General features: G+C 42.0%; 1 long non-coding RNA gene across 1 annotated transcript in view; it reads left to right on the forward strand.

The window, feature by feature from the left end:
* Positions 1 to 22,033, forward strand: part of LOC142101037 (uncharacterized) — a 233,614-nt gene extending 211,581 nt beyond the window's left edge. Inside the window, exon 4 of the long non-coding RNA XR_012678954.1 lies at positions 21,731 to 22,033. This is a non-coding gene — a long non-coding RNA (uncharacterized LOC142101037). The remainder of the gene's footprint in view (positions 1 to 21,730) is intronic.
* The last annotated feature ends 662 nt before the right edge of the window (positions 22,034 to 22,695 follow it).

The following is a 22,695-nucleotide window of genomic DNA, read 5'->3' on the forward strand; positions in this document are numbered from 1 at the left end:
GGCAACACCTCCACTTTATAGAAGGTTTGATAAATCCATCCCCGCTTATTAGATCATATTTACATGCTCTAATATAGACTAATGTATTGTGACACATGCTTAAGCAATCAGAAGTAAAAAAAGAAACAACAACACATTTTAGATATACATTATGGCCCACACCGAACCTCCAATAAAGTTCACGTACTTGATAGCCTTACAAATGTTAGAAGTTGCAAAATAACATTTGGGGTAGAATGTATAGTATAGTACATTGTGGGTTGAATTAATTCTATGGAAAAGTACATATTTTTGATCAGTTTCTTGCCCCATATTATTTCAATAGGTTATATAAATGCCTATTTCCAAAATTAATACATTTCCTTTGGGTAAAACATATTGACACCGACTAAGCCAAAGTGTCGGAAATGGTGAAGACTTCAGAGATAAAAATTTGGCATCGGCTTTGGGCAGTGAAAGGGTTAAACATTGTCCTCCATACCAGAGCTACTGGCATGCATTAATATTATGTATTGTAGCTAGAAAGGGCATCCAGAATTCTATAAGAGACGGAGGTAGCAATATACTGCTTTCTATCCTCTAGTTATTTCCCCTACTTGTACAAAAATGCCCTGTATGTCCTTTAGGACTGAAATAAAATACATGATATTGTGTTAATAGCATGCACGTGCATAATTTCTCTCCGCTTTATGTGTTACCTATGGGATTCTGCAAAATATAATGGTTATACATACCATTATTGCTTGGAGAATTCTATTGTTGGAGACTCCATTACTTCATGTAGTATTTTTAGCCGTATGTACAGCTCTCATATCACCTTGCTGCATTAGTGAGGGACTTGCTCCTATGCCAGTAACTCTGCTTAGAATGTTGACACATAAGATTACCTGTCAATAAATGCATTGAAAGTACAAAAGGAATAGAAGGAGCACAGATGGTGCAGAATTGTACTAGGGCAGTGGTTTCCAAACTTTTGCAGTTCGCGGCACCATAATTTTTTCAAGGCATCCCTCCAAAATAATTACCGAGCAGACCCTCCTTCATCTCCACACACTCTGTGCCCCCTGCATCCACACACTCTGTGCCCCTGCATCCACTCACTCTGCCCCCTCTGCATCCACTCACTCTGTCCCCTCTGCATCCACTCATTCTGCCCCCTCTGCATCCACTCACTCTGCCCCCTCTGCATCCACTCACTCTACCCCCTCTGCATCCTTTCACTCTGCCCCCTCTGCATCATTGTCTCACTCTGCCCCCTCTGTAGCATCCTCTCACTCTGCCCCCTCTGCATCCCCTCACTCTGCCCTTTGCATCCCCTCACTCTGTCCCTCTGCAACCACTCACTCTGCCTCCTCTGCATTCACACATTCTGTGCCTCTGCATCCTCTCACTCTGTCCCCTCTGCATCCTCCTCTCACTCTGCCCCCTCTGCATCCTCCTCTCACTCTGCCCCCTCTGCATCCTGGGGGCCAGGAGGAGAGAAAAAAAAAACTTACCAATCCGGTGGCACCCGGGACCCAGCATCCTCCTCTCTCCTGCCGCTTGTCACTGAATGTCGGACGTGATGATGTCACGCCCGACATTCAGTGAGAAGCAAGGACGGAGGATGCTGGGTCCCGGGCGCTACCGGATTGGTACGTTTTTTTTTACTACCTGGCTGTGGCACCGCTGTGACAGCGCCGCGGCACCCCTGGGAGCTGCGGCGCACACTTTGGGAACCGTGGTACTAGTGTAAATAGGGCACTTGCAATGCAATGTAGCGCAATGCATCTAGATGAGCTTTGAGTTGATGGGCAACCAACTCCATGGTTATGCCGCCATGGGCACAGCTCAAGCACATCTGCCCTCCACGTCTGAGGCCACTGTGCAAAACTGTAAGCGCCACATTAAAGTACAACCAACCTGTCATTACTGTCACTTTCCAGTTCTTCTCCTAAACACTGCTCATCTTACCTCATTCTTGTCTTAAATAAAGTGTGAGAATGAGGGGACACTGGGGCGGTTGTTATTACATATCATCACTTACCGTCATGTGTCAGACTCCCATTGTCCCATAGATTGTAAGATTGTGAGCAGGGAACTCTTATTATTTGTGGCTTTCTATTTATATTCTTTATAATGGAGGATAGATCGCTCCCAAGGAACCTGGGATGTCATACAATAGACTTACAAGGCAGTATCCAGCTGACACTGGGTTTTACCCAGTTTATTACTGTTTGTTCCCAATTGTAAAGTGCTACGGAATTTGCTGGCGCTATATAAATAAATGTTGATGAGGATGATCATAATCATGCACCTATTTGCTCTTTTATATGGATAAGCACATGTCAACGTTGCATCTGTATACTTGCTGAATGTGGGCTATAAATAAGGTTATACCTAGAATGAGGCTGTCTCAGGCAGAAAAAATGGGGGTTGGAGCATAAACAAGGGAATTAACTTAAAAAAATAGCAATTTTCTTCAATCAAATGTAGAAAATTTGTGATAATTATCTTCTTGGCAGCTTTATTAATGAAAAATGACTATATTTGTCTTTTACGGTTCACACAACTCATACATGTTTATGGCAGCTTGCGTACCACTGGAGGGGTGTAGTCATCATCAGCATCATCATCAGCATCATCTGTTTATATAGCGCCACTGATTGCGCAGTCCATAGGTGGGGTGTGAGCAGTCTGTGGAGAGGATATGGTCAGCCCATGGAGGGCGTGACTAGTGCTTAACTAGTCTATCCTCTAATTATCTTTAATTAGATTATAGCACCTTTGAAGGGGCCCCTAATCAAGCTTTGCAATACATTATTCCTTTTCTGCATGTATTCTATGGTAAATATGATATTCTCTGCGTGCTGTAGGAAAGTGAGCATTTAGCATTTCTCATAGGCCAATATAAGTAAAAGTCAGACCCAGTTGTCCATCATATACAGCCCAATGCCCATCAGGTAGAGTAAATCCGCATATATATGGATGTAACTACCCACAGTGCAGGCATTGCTCCTGTGCTGGGGTCTATGGGAAAGAAGCCCCTGTGTACGAACTTTTTTTTTTTAAAAAAAAATGCTTTTTTTTGCATTCATCATCATCAGCTATTTATATAGCACCACTAATTCTGCAGCGCTGTACAGAGAACTCATTCACATCAATCCCTGCCCCATAGGAGCTCACAGTCTAAGTTCTCTAACACACACACAGACAGACTAAGGCCCATTTGATAGCAACCAATTAACCTACCAGTATGTTTTTGGAGTGTGGGAGGAAACCGGAGCACCCGCAGGAAACCCACGCAAATACGGGGAGAACATACAAACTCCACACAGATAAGACCATGGTCAGGAATCAAACTCATAACCTCAGTGCTCTGAGGCAGAAGTGCTAACCACTAGGCCACCGTGCATTATTATTATTTAGGATTTTTTATCCTGGGGGGCTGAGAGCTGGCGGAAGCACATCCCTAGCTACATTTAATGTATTAAATTTGATAGAAAAGACCATAAAACTGGGCATAAAACTTCTGATGGGCATATACTAACATGGGCATACTTCTTGGCATACACAGGCTGATGGTATATCAGTGGGTATAAATGTGATGGCCTCTATATTGGTCATAAAACCGGTAACGGGCAGCTTACTGGATATAAAATACAAGAGGGATACAATGCTGATTATAACTTTGCTGATATTATTGGCATAAAATGCTGATGGGCACATTACTGGGCACGAACCATTTGACTTGGCTTTATGGGCATATCGCATAAAACATTTTTTGGGAAAATCACTTGGCATAAGATGGGCCATAAGACTCCTCCTTTTCTTATAATGAATATAATTCTCAGTATATCTTTGTATTCTGTACGTTTGGATATCTGCACAGTAAAAATATACTCGGATAGCCCAATGATGCTGCACATAATAGTGGTTTCCCTTATCTTTAATGTAACACATCTTGTGGTATGTGGCAAATGTTTTCTAACAACAATGTTAAATTATTGTAATAAAAAGCTATATAAGTGCACATTTCAAAAAACATTGTTTCATTTGTGATTAAAATGCACCTAGCATATAATGCTCTTTGAGTATTTTTTAAAGGTATTTCATAGATCCGTGTGACACTTTCTGCCTATTAGGGTGTCACACAAATGTTTCCCTGTGCATTGGTTGGGAGTCACTAATATAAACTCCAGCGGTCGAAGTGGAATTTTAGAAGTAGCAGTGTGGATAATGTAAGTGAATGGATTGGGATAGTTGTACAATGAAGACAGTGGGAGAAGTGGCAGTATGACATATCACTGTATGCCAGCCCAGATATAATCTTCATGCCAGTATCATAATGCCACTATATAGTCTCATATTCCCTCCACATAGTTTAGTAATGCACCTCGATATACCCGTAATCCCTAGTTATAGCCCCATACTTCCACCATGTAGCCTCATACTTTCTCTAATTCTCTAAGGCCCCCATATAGCTCCTTAATGCCATCATAGAGCTTAATATGTTATATATAACAAATAGTCTACTCATCTTGAATCTCCCATAAGTACAGCTCTGTGTTACCACGTACACCCTGACTGCTGTTCTACAGAATGGTAGTGAGCAGGACATTCCTTCCAACATTCCGGCATTCGGAAGAAAAGTCCTGGCTAGCGGGAAGTCATTAATACCAGAACTGTCATCAGGAGAGCTTGTAGATATGTCCAGTGGTGCAGCAAGATGCCATGGTGCCCGGAGACAGCAACTGCTCAGACTCCTCTCTAATCACCGATCCAGTTAAAGCACAAAAGTACATATTGCCATAGTGAAGCTTAGGCGCCCTGACATTGGGGGTGTGGTCAGTGTGTAAGGGGTGTGTCTAGAGCACTGGTTCTCAACTCCAGTCCTCAGGAATCCCTAACAGTGCATGTTTTCCATATCTCTTTGCTGGAGCACAGGTGTATTCATTACTAACTGACACATTTTAAAAGAGCCACAGGTGGTATAATTATTTCACTTATGACCTGGAATACCTGCACTGTTAGGGGTCCCCGAGGACTGGAGTTGGGAAACACTGGTTTAGAGGTTTCTCCAGCTCCCTGGACGTTATAGGGGGAAATTAGCTACAGTAATATATATATATATGCCTATACCTATATATAGATTTCGGCACGACTGTCTTGAATTGTGAACCTCAAAAGGGGCGGTGCTTATGCAAAAACAGACGTTTCAGGTCAAGACCATGATTTGGGTGGATTGGGGGCATACTCTATGAATTACAACCTCCACTTTTATAAACTAACCCAATGCATTTGAAAGCAAAATTGCTAGATTGTGTGGTGCCATTGGAATTAATGGATTCTGTTTTCATAGCCACTAGTATATGTTGTACTAGCATTAAAAATGAATGAATTTGACGTCAGACGTTATAAGGCCTTAAACCAGGGGTCAAGGGAACTTTTTTACCTTTTACCCCAAAATATATTTAGATACGCCGACGTTACCCCCTTGATTTGAAAGAAAGGAAATCATATATTATTAATTATTGGAATTCAAAATTTTATTGAATCTATTCAAAATTTCTTTGAAAGCTTCAACTTCAAAACTTCAGGTTTTGTAGAAATTTTGTTGCTTCATTTTTGATTCGAGAGCATCAATATTGGGGCATTTTGATGTCAGAGCAATTTGGATACAGCCTTCAGCGTCCAATCGATTTCTCTGCTTTGTTTTTATGCTCGTTAGAGTGGGAAATCCTTGTTTGCAGAGGTAGGTTATTGCAAAAGGCATCAACTTTTTGACTGCCTCCTCATGTGCAATTTTGATTGAATGTCTTTGCAGCTGTTGACATCCAAAAATCTGACAGATCTGCTTTGTTTTCAAATGCAATACGTTCTTCATTATTGCATCGGAGCTCAAGAAGTGCCTCTGCCAACCCTGGAGGCTCTTCTGGTACAACAGCAATTTCACATTTAAAGGGCTCTACAATCCAACTGACAGCATGTGAATCGGCAGCATTACCCCCAGGAATTACATTTTTACCCCATTTGGGGTAATTTACCCCTGTTCTCTGACCACTGCCTTCAACAGTTGACATAACAGGAAGGGCAGTGATGTAACCATCCAGGAGTGTCGTCCTGCAGCTCAGCTGAAACAGTGAATGTAGCAGTAACAGGAGATTAAAATTATCTATAATGTAACTAGTCTGCGTCAGTCACAATGTAGTAAATAGAACTTACTTTACATTTACAGGGGCATATTCAATCGTCCGGTTTCCGCGGCGCGTTAAAACTATTACCATTACCGTTATTACGGTAATAGTTAGCTGGATTTCAGCTCGCAGCTCCCTGAGCCGCGAGCTGAAATCCAGCGAGAAAACTACCGTAATGACGTTTTTACCCCGCGCACTATTACCGTTACGGTAGATTCAGCGTTTCCGCCGACAATTGAATATGCCCCATAGACTTCAATTTGTTATTGCAAATCTCTCGCAATAACCATATTTCAAAACATCCGGACAGCTCCTTCACAATTACATTGTTGGCAGGAACTTTATAATGTGCTGTAATGTGTTTTTTTTCAATGTGTTGTTCAAAGTTGTGTCCCAAACACTGGTGAGTGTTACAGTTTTGGAATGCACAGTCAGTAACGGGAACATAACACTTACACGTCAAGGCAGCAAAATATCAATTTTAAGATTAATAGTAATCATGTGGAGCAGAGTCATAAATTATACAATACCATGGACTCTAAGGTACTGATAATATAGTATTATATGTATATCGGGACATTTCCTGTAGTTTGGCTGCAGAACCAGCAGAGGTGTAGGTTGTAGCTATACAATCTTCCGGTGCTGTGTCGTCATTTCACCCTGTGAATAGAACTGAAGTGACAACAAGTAATTCATTGTGATGTGCAGTGTTTTCCAGGTACCACTAGGATCCCTTAAGACCAAAATTCCACCAGTGAAGTGTTCTAAAGACAGAATGGTACAAAATGACAAAAAATACAAAATTACATTCCTCTCTATTTATTAGCAATGAGATTTTATTGTACACCAATATATTATATCGTATTTAAATTTGTATTTACTGTACATACAATCCCACAAAAACACTGGCAGTGGATTTAAAAGTAACTACAGGCGAGATGCATACAGTTTGCCACCATTCCCGAAATAACAGTAAAGAAGTTATATGAGCCAAAAAAATAAGTCTGATGAAGAGGGGACAATAATGATCAAAAAGTGCGTAGCAAAGGTCCACTCTATAATATCTCCAAACTCACTAATCTCCATCTGGTGTAAGTTATAAAGGGCTACCACTTAAAACCAAAAGTGTATATGAACAGAGAGTTCAACTGCAACACAACCCAGTGAGTACAAATATCTCACACAGGAGTATTTTTACTGCAAGGGCTGCTTGCTACACCTAATGGTGTGCTCACATGACCTGACCACTGGACCAGATCAAAAGACAATTATTTATATAATTGTAATTTATTTATTGTGACACGGGCACCCTTCTGGTGATGCACACACAAACAACTTATTGCTGAATCAACAGAGCTTTTATTGTTTTCATATCAGAGGTAAACAGCACACTTTCCGTCAGGATGACACCAGGCGACCCAACACTTACTACACACAATCCTTCTGTCTAGACGCTGGCCACTGCCTGGCATTGGTGGTACTGTACAAAAGCACAACTCCGGTTTATATACACAAAACCTTTCCCTTTGGTCTAATTGCTTCATTAGACCCTGTCTATCACCTATGTGTATTCAGCCTAGGAGTTCCACTAAGCAAGAACTTAACCCTGTATGCAATGCATACTCCTCTATGCTTGTGGAAACCATTCCTTTGTCACAATATATATACAGATAGAACACTACACTTACAGACCACGACCACTAGATACGCATGTAATAATATTATATATGTAAATAGCTAATCATTGCGTATTATCGAGTATACATAATTATAGATGATGAAAACTGCATGCTACAACCAAAACAATGGAAGCCGTACTGGGCATTCACTCTACATTAAACACAGGAGCATTGCGGGACAAAACCTGTGTAACGCACAGAAAAACGGAGACTTTCCAGATCATCACAGGGCTCTATAACATTGTTTTTCTCTCTTTCCGAAGAGGTGGATAATAGCAGGTACTGGATCAATATGATACCATGCTGCAGATAAGGAATTATAATGGGCTCAAAGGTTTTTCTTTTAGAGGAGCCTGGGATTTAATATATGTTGTCAAACAAGAGGCGCAGGGATTACTGAGCAATTTGTTTTGTTATGACAATTTTAGTTATAAAGGGACTATCATGGATAAATGTGTTTTGCAGTTTTTTTTTCAAATTAAACTAATATATTATTCAAAATACAAATAAATGTTAACGTTACCCATTTGTAATTTCTGTGTGTGCAGATACAATGTCTCGTTGTGAGTCCCGCAGAGCAGTCCGGCCTCTTGGAGAGGTCTCTTTCACCATTCATTCACAATGCGTAGACTGCCTAGCGTTTTCAAGACTTATCATTGGGAATGTTTGTTTCCTGGAAATGCCTCTATTTTTCAATATTGACCAACTGCACAGTACAAGTTCTCTCTTAACCTTGCATTAATCATTCTATCGGCTTTAAAAGTTCATATTTGCAACAGGATTTATAATTAAATTCAGTAGCAGTATTGTGTATTTTGTGCATCGGATCAGCAGCTAAGTGTCCCTGAAACTAACATAAAATATTGGCAACTATGTTTAAACATTAATATAAACTGTACATAATTTTGATATTTTACCTATTTTAACTATATATATATATACTAGGGCCCAAGGGCCTGATTCATTAAGGATCTTAACTTGAGAAACTTCTTATTTCAGCCTCCTGGACAAAACCATGTTACAATGCAAGGGGTGCAAATTAGTATTCTGTTTTGCACATAAGTTAAATACTGACTGTTTTTTCATGTAGCACACAAATACTTGATAGCTTATTCGTACACTGAAATTGAAAGTTGATATCAGGACACCGACCCGGATTTCGGGAGTCTCCCGGACATTCTGGGAGAGTTGACAAGTGTTTTTTCAGTGATAATTTTATTGGGAATTTGGAGCCTATTACTTCTGTTATTTTACATGCAAAAAACAGTGTTTTCAATGTTAATGAATAACTACAACCTAAAAAATGAAAAATCCCTTATTATTGTTATATTTAATTTATAAAGCCCTAATGTGTTACGCAGTGCTGAACATTGAAATAAAGATGGTAATTTCTTGTTTTAATGTTAGCCATGGAAGGGAATATGGTGCCAAGTGAACAGGATGTCAGACAAAGAGACTGGGAGCCTTGGCAGAGGATCAGGGTGTCAGAGAATAGTGGAGAGGGTACCAGGGGAGGGTGTCAGGAAACAGGGTGCCAAATGCAGAGGAATAATTGGTGCTGAGAGAAGCCAAGGGGCCAATCAGACGCGAGAAGCATGATTCTGCGGGCTCACATCCCAAGTCCCACCCACTATCTTGCAAAAGTGATTTCCTGTGATGCATGCTGGGAGTTGACTGACAAAAGTATCTTTGAAAGAAGTTAGTGACGGAGGTCAACAGAGGGTGAACAGTGACAACGGGTAAGAGGGTACAGAACGTTCATACATAGGTGCATGTGGAAAGTTCTGTGATCACATGACTGCTGCTTGCAAGCTTAGTTGTTTAAATGACTTCTAACAAAATAAACCCTATTGTGTGTCTTCATGTGGTAGAGAATTTAGACCGTAAGCTTCAATGGGGAGGTGACAATAATTGATGTGATTTAAAAGGGCCCCTGCAAATGCAAGTAGGGATGACACAGATGTAGTAGTGCAGTACAACCTACACATGTTAGGAAATGATAGAATAGATGTCAGTCCATCTCATCATCATCATCAATTTATTTATATAGCGCCACTAATTTAGCAACGCTGTACAGAGAACTCATTCAATCAGTCCCTGCCCCATTGGAGTTTACAATCTTAATCCCCTAACATACACACACACAGGCTAAGAGAGGGTAATTTAATAGCAGCCAGTTAACCTACAAGTATGTTTTTTGGAGTGTGGAAGGAAACCAGAGCACCCGGAGGAAACCCAAGCAAACAAGGGGAGAACATACAAACTCCACACAGTTAAGGCCATGGTCAGGAATCAAACTCATGACCCCAGTGCTGTGAGGCAGAAGTGCTAACCACTATGCCACCATGCTTACACCTTGCATCTCTTTCAAGTTTAGAGTTATATCCCGCTCACAGTTGCTTTGCACAGGAGTGCGCACAGCAATGAATGTGTTGAGGGGAGTGGAGGGGGGGGGTACAGTGGTACCCTAGTACTTTTAGTCTGTCCCGATTTCTAGACATCCAAAGTTGGGAGGTACATCTTTCACAACCTAGGCACAAACTTGACATATTTCTGCCCATTTCAATGAACATGTACTATATATTTGGTGTAATTAACAGATTGAAAATATAGAATAAAACAGTTCACGTAGCTTCTAATGTATACAGATATACTAAGGAGTCAAGACAAAGTATTTTTGGGAGGGTTGCATTAATAAAAAGAACTCTTCCAATTTCCAGAAGCCTTGCATGAAATCCATGGATAATTAATTTACCGTCCTGGCAGTTTGGGTCTCGTCCGGCAGGAATGTCTTGGAAAGTCAGGCATTCAGCTAGTTGATTTCAGGGAGGTTACAAGGAGAATGAGAGTGTAGGAGTCATAGGAAACTTAGCTCTCCAAATATATATACAAAAGCGACCATTGACATTCATGGTGGGTCCCAATGTTCCTCTATATGTAGACTTTGTATATTATTAAAGGGATTTTCCACCTTAAGATAACTTTAATTTATTGACTTGTACATGCCCTGCTGTAACTTGTACATTTTTTTTCTTTCTAAATTCATGCAGGGGTTTTCAGACATGTTGTTATATAATCAGTTATTTACTTTCCTTGCCCTGATATGACACTTGAGCTAGGTACACACTACAGAAATTTCCACCAACTTTTTATGCCGAGCGATTTTACATGCGATCGATGTTCAGATCGCTCGGTCCATGGACTGCATACATACTAGCCTTGTTTAGGACGATAAAGGGAAGAGCGGACGTCCCTTTAGCGACTTTTTACAGCCATGTTGTCGTGAGCAATGACTGTAATTTCGTACTCACTGTTGTGGATCGGTCAAAAGTTTATACACACTACACAGCGGAAACGAGATTGGAACAAATATTAAACGGTACGACCAACCAAATGAGGCGACAATCGTCCATTTGGGCAGACTTTCGACCATTGTGTCACTGCACACACTGACCCGACTTTTGAACGAGCGGTCGTATGTCGGCTGATTTAGCCGATTATTGGACGAAAACTTTGTAGTGTGTACCCAGCTTAAGCTGCTGTCTGGATACAATGCAGAGTCTGTATCTAACCCAGGAGCTGTGTTAATAAACCACTAAGTCTAATTATTAATAACGCATGGCTGAAAAACAATAACTCAAGCCAGAAAGTTAAAGCAGTTGTAGGAAGAAATGTATAAGCAAATAATTTAAAGTGATCTGAAGGTGGAAAGCCTAAATAAGGGGCTGCAAGCTAGAGACATAACTTGGGCTGAAAGAAAAGGTTAAGAACCGTTGCAATAATAGATAAATAACAGTCGCAGTTTGCTGTGCAAACCTTAATAAACAGAAGGTCAGTTCTACTTTCGCTGAAGACAATGGAAACCAATTTTTATCCAAAGCAATAGTCCATAAAAACTAGGAATAAAGAGAATGGGGCAGCACATAAAATAGCTGCTGGGTAATGGTTTCTCTATTTCTGTTTGCTCTCTTTTATTTTGTTATTATTTTATATATTTATGTTATTCTATGCTGAATGTTGATCCACAGCGGTATTCGATTTCGGAGTCAGAAAGGATTTATTTTTTCCTAACTTGAGCCAGGTTTCAAAATAACTTTAGTTTTGCCGATGGGACTTGTCTACTTGTTCTGGGTCAACCATAAACAGAAAGGGGTTTAAGCAGGTAGTGTACATGGGACTGTACGTAATTTTACATGAGTGATGTCAATACTTGTATAAATAAGCTTGAAATATGTACAGAGTAATGATGTCTAGTGACGTCAATAACAATTTATTTCACATCTTTCCATATAGTGTTTGGTTCCTACCCTCTCTCTGCATCGTTCTTCACTCCTCCTGGACCAGAAAAGGTCCTAATATAAGCATCTATCCTGCAGCCACCCCACCCCCCTTCTGTGTTCACAGAAACACAAACCTTTTGTTCAGTACATCTCTGAGACCCCTTTCTCTCATTAAAAAAAAGAAATATAAAATAACATAAAATAAAAAAGCAAAGAAAAGCAAAAAAATGTTTCAACAAATAGTGATACAAATACGAACATGTTTGTTTTCTTTGCCAAAACGTAATACTAATATAAGGAATTACATAACTCCTACATTGTTACAGACCTCCTTGGTGACTTCTAATATTTCATGGGGGGGGCATTATGCTGTATAATATTCATACCTACATTGGGCCATCTCTACCATGACTTTCTTCTCTGCTGATATATGTATGGGCGGAAAAAGCTACTTGGCAAAGCCCAGTTATTACATGTTTCAGCATGTAAGTGGGGCTACTGAGAGCCACTATCTGACGACTTTTTGCCCCCACTCCCCCCAACCGAGTCTGTGAGGTCAAGCGAATGTTGTGCGCACAACCTCGGGGGTGTGACCACATGAACCAATAAGGAGTTAATGGTTCCCCACTCCCTTGTTTGCGTCACTGCATGAACACTTGAAAGGGGAGGGGATATACCTTGGCCCTGTTCCAGAGACGTAACTTAAAATTTTAGCGCCCGGGCCGACAAGGAAAACTGCTTCCCCCCCTAGCCTTCAATTTTAACTAAATTAACCTAAAATATTCATACACTGCCCCCCCCCCCCCCCCCCTTCAGCATTGCATCCTGGGCAGTCACCCCTCTCACACAGCCCTAGTTTCGGCCCTGGACTGTTCCTCCATTTATTGACTGTTAATAGATTTGTCAGGTAAACTTTGGTGTCATTAATAAATACTGTTTGTCCAGGTCAGGAATACTGGCAGCATGGCAGAGAATGGGTTAGATGACGTTAATAATGTTGACAGAGATGATACGTTAGTTATAATAATTCACCTCTGAGAATTAGAAGGTTTGTAAAACACCAAATGGCACCAATCTTGTCACCAGATTTGGGCTAATTGTTGTGGATTACATCTCAACATCATTAAAAATGTAGTAGGCACTAAATTATTTATTAAACAGAGTAGCTGTATATATTAAAGCAAACATGGAGCAGATGTAGCGCAATTCCACTCTTTCCTCCATATTTGATGGCGGATTGACTCCTTGCATATCTGTCAGTCAAGGGGACCCAAATGATGCCTACAAATGAAGGTAATGTAATGTGGGGCATGTCTAAATGAAGGATGTTCATAAGCCAATGGACAGCCTAGCGCTTTATAGCATGACCACGCCCTCATTGTGACGTAGTCACGTCCCCCTGTCCCACTGCCGAGGACTTACATGTTGTGAGGTTTGGCTATGGATAGTTATGTCATGGGTGGTTCTTCCATATGGAACAACCCATTTAGCCAAGTTCTGTATGTGCTTGAAAATATCTTGAACACATAGGTCACCTCTCGTAGGGCCGGTGCTGGGAACTCCAATGCCCCCCGCATGCATGGTGAAGCCCTTTTGGCATTCTATGGTGCATGCGTATTCTATGGTCACTGCACATGTGGCGCTCCCACATACCCCGCACTTCATCCAATACCTGCTCTCTTATCCGCAAAGTAGGGAGTCGGAACTCAAGGTTGCACGTCAACTGTGCCGACAAACATAAATAAATTTCAGCGCAGGCAGACTGGCGGGATGTCCTGGCAAGCGTGGCTCCCTCCTGCCGCACTCCTCGTGTTCCACCACCCCTGGTTTTGAGTCACATAAGTTACAGAGACAATGACAACCTCTCGACTTTGGCATAGGGACTGCCAATGACCAATGTTGCAGTGTTTGAAAACCTTTATTGAAGACTCAAAATAATAGCTCAGTGATGAACAGGGGAGGGCTGGCAAATTTTAGCTCGGGGGGCAAGACTCAACTCAGCAGCCTATTAGCAACATTTTAAAGGAAAAAAAATCTGGTTGGCCCAGTGACCCAGCCCAAGGTATCCTACTATGGGACTGGCCTGGGGGGCAAATGCCCCCTGCCCTCCAGCCCAGCCTGCCATTGGTGATGAATGTGGCAGAAACCCTGGTTTGACTCTCATGGTCAGATCCCTGCATCCCAGACACTAAAATTTACTTTTATGTACAATTATGTCTGCATTGCTGCCCAAAATTGTATGTGTTATATAGGGATCAATAAATAAATGACTTTTGTCCACTTTTATCCGCCGCGTGCCGTCTATTGTGCCCCTCCAGCCTGTAAATGAATTAAGTACAGTATTAACTAGATGTTACTAAGTAACTCCACTCAGGCTAACACTTTATCTACTTTCAGCCTGTATGTTTAGGCAAATCACGAAAAACCATAGTGGACACAGCCATCTATTTTTCATGCAGCCTAAAACATCTCTCCCCTGCAGATTAGAGTATGCATTAATCCGCTGGAACATATTTCACACTTCTTCATAAACACTGCTGGCTGAACAATTAGCAAGCCTCCTTCCAGCTGACTAGACAGAGCTGTGGAAATTAGATAGACATAGATAACTAGATAGATATAACTAGATAGATATATAGATAGATATAACTAGATAGATAGATAGATAGATAGATAGATAGATAGATAGATAGATAGATATAACTAGGTGGATAGATAGATAGATAGATAGATAGATAGATAGATAGATAGATATAACTAGATTGATAGATAGGTAGATAGATAGATAGAGATAACTAGATAGATAGATAGATAGATAGATAGATAGATAGATAGATAGATAACTAGATGGATAGATAGATAGATAGATAGATAGATAGATAGATAGATAGATATAACTAGATAGATATAACTAGATAGATATAACTAGATAGATATAACTAGATAGATAGAGATAACTAGATAGATAGATAGATAGATAGATAGATAGATAGATAGATATAACTAGATAGATAGATAGAGATAACTAGATAGATAGATAGATAAAGTTATATGAGGGGTGCAGCAGCCACAGGGTTAATGCACCATTGGATTCATGATCAGATCTGTCCTCAGTGTAAAGCGTCCTCTTTTCACACCTCTGGTCTAAGTAGTGCTGGAGACAGGACAATTCGCTCAGATGAATCCCGGCTCCCTTTGAACGAGCTTTCTTTCCACAGAACAGGCTGAGGAGGCTATTTCCCCCCCCCCCCCCCACCTCCTCCTCTCCTCATTGTACTGAGTGAGTGTAACGTGATATTTTTCTGCACGTCCCCAGAGGGTTTTTTCCATTACACAGACACCGCAGAATGGTTTGTGTGCCCCCCTCCCTTCCCCTCTCCCCCCCCCCCCTGGCATTGCTTTTCCAGAGGCACATTGTGCAAATGTAACCTTTCAGCAGGCCCCGCCCCCGCCAGGAAGCCAGCGGGGAGGGGGTGCAGGGAGGACCGCAGCCGGCTGGGAGCTGGAAGGCAGCCCGTTAATCAGAGCAGGCTGTCAGGAAAAAAAAAGCACAGATCCTGGGGAACAGATTTTCCTTCTAACTCCCTCTTCAGCTGCCTCTGCCTGCAAATTTTTTTTTTTATCCCTCTTCTCCTTTGTTATTCATTTTTTTTTTCTTCCATCTCTTGCCTCTTCCATACATCTGTCCATAGCTGTCCTTGCATGCATATCTATTATCCCACCCTTGCCCCCTGTCAGTCGCCTTATTCCATGCCGCTACCTGCCTTTATGTCCCCCAGCCCTGTATCCCTGCTTTGCTTTTGCAGCTATCACTATGTGCTCTTTGCAGGATGCCTCTTATTGTGTGGTCCCGGCAATATTCTAGGCATTGAGCGTTTAGTGACCTGATAAGATTGCATTTTTTTGTTTTTTGCATCCTTGATAAGGTGCAATATTTATTGCACAGTTCAATGTCATGATATTTAAGAAGGATTACGTCATTTGATAAATATTGTTATTAACAGTCATTTGCTGATTGTTAAATCCACAGTTAAAAGAGTTATAGTTATTGTTTATAGTGGCAGATAATATGCTGTAGGGTGTGTTGAGAATAAGTGGTTTTTACTTCTATGGGGCATATTCAATTGTTGGCGTTATAGCCAAAACTTAACGCGCCGCACGCACTATTACCGTCATTACGGTAATAGTGCGTGTAAATACCGGTATTACGGTACTTTTCTTGCTGGATTTTAGCTCGCGGTTCAGGGAGCCGCGAGCTGAAATCCAGCTTACTATTACCGTAATACCGGTAATAGTTTTTCCGCGGCATATAAAATACAGCCTATGTGGATTTATTTTTTGGGAGTTAATTGTGCAAAATAGACACACATTTGCTGATTTTGAGTTGGACGCAAGTGCATATGTGAGTTGTAAATATACGTCTCATCATCATCATCATTTATATAGCGCCACTAATTTTGCAGCGCTGTACAGAGAACTCATTCACATCAGTCAGTCCCTGCCCTGTTGGAGCTTACAATCTAAATTTCCTAACATACACACAGACTAGGGTCATTTTGTTAGCAGCCAATTAACCTACAAGTATGTTTTTTTGGAGTGTGGGAGGAAACCAGAGCACCCGGAGGAAACCCATGCAAATATGGGGAGAACATACAAACTCCACACAGATAAGGCCATGGTCAGGAATTGAACTCATGACCCCAGTGCTGTGAGGCAGAAGTGCTAACCACTGAGCCACCAAGCTGCTCATGCAAAATTTATCGCACTGCGCATACACACAGCTTGCACTGTATTGTCAGGCTCTTGTGACGGACCAGGGACGTTCATATGGAAGTGGACAAACATAAGGGCGTGGAGAGGCACTTTAGATACACCCTGTGAGATGGTCGGAATTTTGGTTTTCACCGACTGTCAAAAGCTTTACTAACAAAGTACCAGACAGGTGGAAAGAAGGCACCTTGCAAGTTTGACATCTGCACAACATGCATATATGTGCTGTATTTCGGGTTGCACATCTCATAGGTTGCGTCTTAATACTATATTGACATGCAAACACAAGTGGAGAAATAAGCTTTCAGCAGAGGGCTGCCATCAGAAATAGTGGGGTCCATTATAAATGAAACGGGCAGAGGCGTAGTGTGGAGCCATGACACCTGGAGCAAAATTATGGCCCCCCAGACCTCCCCAGATGCCCATTACATGCTCATCAGACCTCATATGCCCCTCTGATCTCCTCAAATGCCCCACAGACCTCTCCAAATGCCCTTTACATGCCCATTAGATCTTCCCACATGCCACTTACATGCCCCACAGACCTCCCTACATGCCTGGCCTTTACCAGAGAGAGAGAAGCTTCTTTGATAAACACAGCACAGATACCGAGAGGGTGAGATACATATCCTATACACTACACTGACTGTGGGTAAGGTTTTACTACTAGCCCAGATTCTGCCTTTCTACAGGGGAAGTATCCTGGTGAGCACCCTGTGAGTTTCTGCTACAGAGGGTGTGGCTGGATCACTTATGAGTTACTTATATAAATTTAATTCAATTAGTGTCGCAGTGCGCCGATATATATCATTGTACTGATTTTTGTATCAGAAATGTATTGATTTCTGATGCAGTAGGCATATGTAGGAGGAAATCCCATGCTAATTAGGCCTTTTTATTTGTGAGTGACCAAGACACCCTCCAAAAAAAAACTGCATTGCCGCGTGCACCATCCGCTCACCGGAACGTCACATACCTCCTAGCAGTCAGAACGGCGGGACAATGCCCCAAAAGCAACATTTTTAGGTGGACATAGAGATGTGGCGGTATGGAACATGTCATGGAAATGTAAGTGAATGGAATATAATAGTTTTACAATGAAGGCAGCAGGAGAAGTGTCAGTATAACACACCACCATATACACACGCTCTTCGACCACTGCTACCATATCATATACTTACCAACCTGACTCCTTTCTTGGTGTAATAGTGACCTGGTTCTATTTTAGGTGCCTCATTTTCTACCGTAAATGACGTGGCTGAATTAATTACTGATAATAGAGGCATTTGTAAAACCAATTAATGTAGTTAATGCAAAGAAGTCTGAACATTAAAACCAGAGTATTATCACATAGTGAAAGGAGAAAAATTGCCATATTATCACACAGTGGGATCATTTATAAATTCAGAAAAATTCTGAGGTTCGCTGTTTCTTCCTGATTTATGATGTCACGTGTCTGTTTTTGGACCTCACTGAATTGAAATATACATAGACTGGTTCCGCAGTATGTCATGAATTGTGGAGTAACATGCAGAGACTGCACAAGAGGAGGTGTGCATCGGGGGACAGAGACTGCACAGGAGGAGGTGTGCATCGGGGGACAGAGACTGCACAAGAGGAGGTGTGCATCGGGGGACAGAGACTGCACAAGAGGAGGTGTGCATCGGGGGACAGAGACTGCACAAGAGGAGGTGTGCATCGGGGGACAGACTGCACAAGAGAAGGTGTGCATCGGGGAACAGAGACTGCACAAGAGGAGGTGTGCATCGGGGGACAGAGACTGCACGAGAGAAGGTGTGCATCGGGGAACAGAGACTGCACAAGAGGAGGTGTGCATCGGGGGACAGAGACTGCACAAGAGGTGGTGTGCATCGGGGACAGAGACTGCACAAGAGAAGGTGTGCATCGGGGGACAGAGACTGCACAAGAGGAGGTGTGCATCGGAGGACAGAGACTGCACAAGATCAGGTGTGCATCGGGGGACAGAGACTGCACAAGAGGAGGTGTGCATCGGGGAACAGAGACTGCACAAGAGGAGGTGTGCATCGGGGAACAGAGACTGCACAAGAGGAGGTGTGCATCGGGGAACAGACTGCACAAGAGGAGGTGTGCATCGGGGAACAGAGACTGCACAAGAGGAGGTGTGCATCGGGGGACAGAGACTTCGCAAGAGGAGGTGTGGATCAGGGGACAGAGTCTGTGCAAGGGGAGGTGTGCATCAGGACAGAGACAGCACAAGAGGTGTGCATCGGGGGACAGAGACTGTGCAAGAGGTGGAGCGCATCGGGTGACAGTCTGCTTAAGAGGAGGTGTGCATCGGTGGACAGAAGCTGGTGGAGGTGTGCATTCGGGGACAGAGATTGCGAGAAGGAGGTGTGCAATGGGGGACAGACTGCGCATGATGAGGTGTGCATTGGGGGACAGATTGCATAAGAGAAGGTGTGTATTGGGAGACAGACACTGCGCAAGAGGAAATATGCATCGGGGACAGAGACTGCGCAAGAGGAGAAGTGCATCGGGGGACAGAGACTGCGCGGAGGAGGTGTGCATCGGGGGACAGACACTGCGCGGAGGTGTGCATCCGGGGACAGACTGCGCAAGAGGAGGTGTGCATCCGGGGACAGACTGCGCAAGAGGAGGTGTGCATCGGGGGACAGACTGTGCGGAGGAGTTGTGCATCGGGGAACACAGACTACGCAGAGTGTGTGTGTACCAGGGGACAGGGACTACGTAGAGGAGGGTGGAACCTGTTCTTGGGAGCAGGGGTGGCCTTCAAAGTGGCTTTCTGCAGAAGAGGTGGATTATCCAATCTATTTATTGGTTTATTTTCTGAGGTAGAATGCTCTCTGTGTTGTATATATTACTTTATTGCGTTGTAGGTTAGCATTTTTTGAATTGTAGAAGCTATTTTTTTCAGTTCTAATAGTTATATTTCAAAGTATGTATTTTTATCTTTGAAAGCCATCTCTGCCTTCAGGAAGAGGTAGCGGGTATCGGGAGGGCGGAACCTCTTCTTGGGGGCAACGGTGGCATTCAAAGTGTCTTTGTGCTGAAGAGGTGGATTATATGATCTATTAGTCTATATTCTACAGTAGAATGCTCTCGGTTGTATTTGGATTAGTAGAATGCTCTTTGTTGTGTATATTAATTTAAAACATTGTATGTTAGGATTTGTTGAATTCTAGAAGCTACAGTTTTCACGTTTAACCAGTTATATCTAAAAGGATGTATTTTTTTTTATCTCTGAAAGCCATCCCTGCCATCCCTCTTGCGAGCAGGGGTGGCCTTCAAAAGTGGCTCTGTCCTAAAGAGTTGGATTATCCAATCTATTTATTGGTTTGTTTTCTGCAATAGAATGCTCTGTGTTGTATTAAGGTTAGTAGAATCCTCTCTGTATTGTAATGGCCAATCAGTGTTTTTCCCATGCTCCAATCAGACACAAGGCGTTCTGATTGACTGTTGCATATTTAGCTCTTCACTCATTCTCATTGCAGCTCCACAAGGAGCAAATAGTGTCATACTGTTAAGGTTTTATATGTTTAACCCATCTGGATGACTTCAGGAAAGAAGTAAGTCTATTCACTATTCATTTAAGAGGCTAATAAACAGGTAAGTGAGGGCTGTGGTTATATATATATATATATATATATATATATATATATATATAATATATATAAGCCTAGCGGCGTGTGTTAGTGTGTGTGTTTGTGTGTGTGTGTGTGGAAAAAACTATTTTCTCAGAAAGGGCTCATCCAATTGACCTGCAATTTGGTATACTGACATTATTTGACAAAAAAATTATAATAGTGAAGTCAGTTAACTTCCATCATCCCTCCTTCCCCCCGTGGGAGGGGTAGTAAAGGCTAAATTTACCAGTTGAGGGCTCAAACTCTTGACCGTGTGGGTATTTATTTACCAGAGCCTGTGTTGGTCATGGACAATTGTATGTCACATTTTCACAAGTACGGAGAAGCAGTGATGTGAAAGTGCAGGTTATGAATACTGCCCTTCAAGGAAGACTGATTGAGCACAGCGATAAGGTGTTTAGCAGAAACGTGTATCGAGAGGTTTTAGAACAGTAAGACGATGGAGATTAAGGATGTGGCGATGAAGATGAAGGATGAGGTGATGGAGAAGAATGATGAGGTGGTGACATGTGGACAAAACCACGTTAAAAAAGGGTGCTTACGTCGGGAAGTAACGCTCTTCTTCTGAGGAGGCCTGGCCTAGCCACAAATGCATGATAGGAACCTTTTTAACACCTTAAGTAGCTTGATTTCACTAGAATGCATAAGTATCATGCAAGGGTTCACTTGTGTGAGTATATATATATATATATATTTGAAAATTAATGTTTGAGTTTTTTTCATCTATCATGGAATTACATGCCCCTAAAAACAGGTACAGAGGGCATTGGGAGGGTGGAACCTCTTCTCGGGGGCATGACCTTTCCATCATCATGGCATCGACCCTGTAAAATCTCGGGTGCAGGAGACAGGAGATGGCAACATGATCTGTGTTTTACACTGCTATTAAGAATTTGGACTCCAGTATGAAGGCTTTTCCATCTATCAAAGTGGCAGGACTTTACACAACAGCAAAGAGTTCCTAGGGTCCGGGCAGACTAAGATGGAGATGTTTATGGTAGCTGCAAGTGTGATGATGATAGTCAGCAGAGGAAACTAAATTTCCCACTTTAGTATAGTTTTTATCCTTTAGAGTTGACTTGCTACATTTTACTTTAAAACATTGTATGTTAGCATTTGTTGAATTGTTAAAGCTAGTAAGTTAATCACAGGTAGTTAATCATATTTTTTTTTTTTAGGCATGTGTTTTTTAATCTTTGAAAGACGAAACTGCCCCTAAGGAGAGGTACAGAGGGCTTTAGAAGGTGGAGCATCTTCTTGGAGGTAAGGACGTGCCTACTACCATGATTGTCATTACCCACAGGTATGTTCACTCCACCTACCAGTGTTTACTCCTCCTTTATACTAGTTAATGGAAAATAAATGATCAAAAACCTCTTTGTCTCGAGTGTTTGTTCCTACAGAACCATGGACACTACTATAGAGAGAGAGGTCAGTATCTGAAATCGTTTACACATTACAAATATGGTCATGTGCTACAAATTGACCAAACTGCTATGATTGAAACAAATAAACATGTAAAGTAACCAAAAAATAAACTTTATAAAGTTTCTTACATGTAGATCTATGTCAAAGTATCAGGAACTTAAGAATTAAATATAAGGGTTTTATCTACAAATAAAACTTCTTTACAAAATGTTTAAAATCTTAAAATATTTTGACTTTGCACAGATTTTCCTTAAGCCAAGTCCTCAAGTTCAATTTTAGAGAACAATATGAGAAAGTGGTCAGAAAACAAAGTTGGACTCAGTGTCAATCATAGATGATAGAGAGGGCTGAAGGAAAGGGTTCAGGGCAGCTCAGCTCTCTGACCCCTTGCTGGAAGGCATGAGACGCTAAGCTGGCAGTGGCCTTTTAGGGATGGAGGTGGGGAGTGTGACCTGGCGTAAATGGTTGCTGTACCGGGTAGCCAGGAAGGAAGATGGAGATAGACCAGTCTGGGAACAAGTTCAACTGGTGGTCCCACATAGATGTCAATTGCCCATAAAATCCCTATAGCTGGACACCAGGGGCGATACTGAACACTGAGCGCCTGACTCAGATCTGGAACATTGGATAATGTCCAAGCCTACTATAAGTCCTGTGATGTGTGTCAGTGGCTTGGGTGCCTCAGTGCTCGTGCTCCCCTCAGGTACTTGTCAAT

Source organism: Mixophyes fleayi, chromosome 9 (genome assembly GCF_038048845.1).
Source record: "Mixophyes fleayi isolate aMixFle1 chromosome 9, aMixFle1.hap1, whole genome shotgun sequence".
NCBI classification, from domain to species: Eukaryota; Metazoa; Chordata; class Amphibia; order Anura; family Limnodynastidae; genus Mixophyes; species Mixophyes fleayi.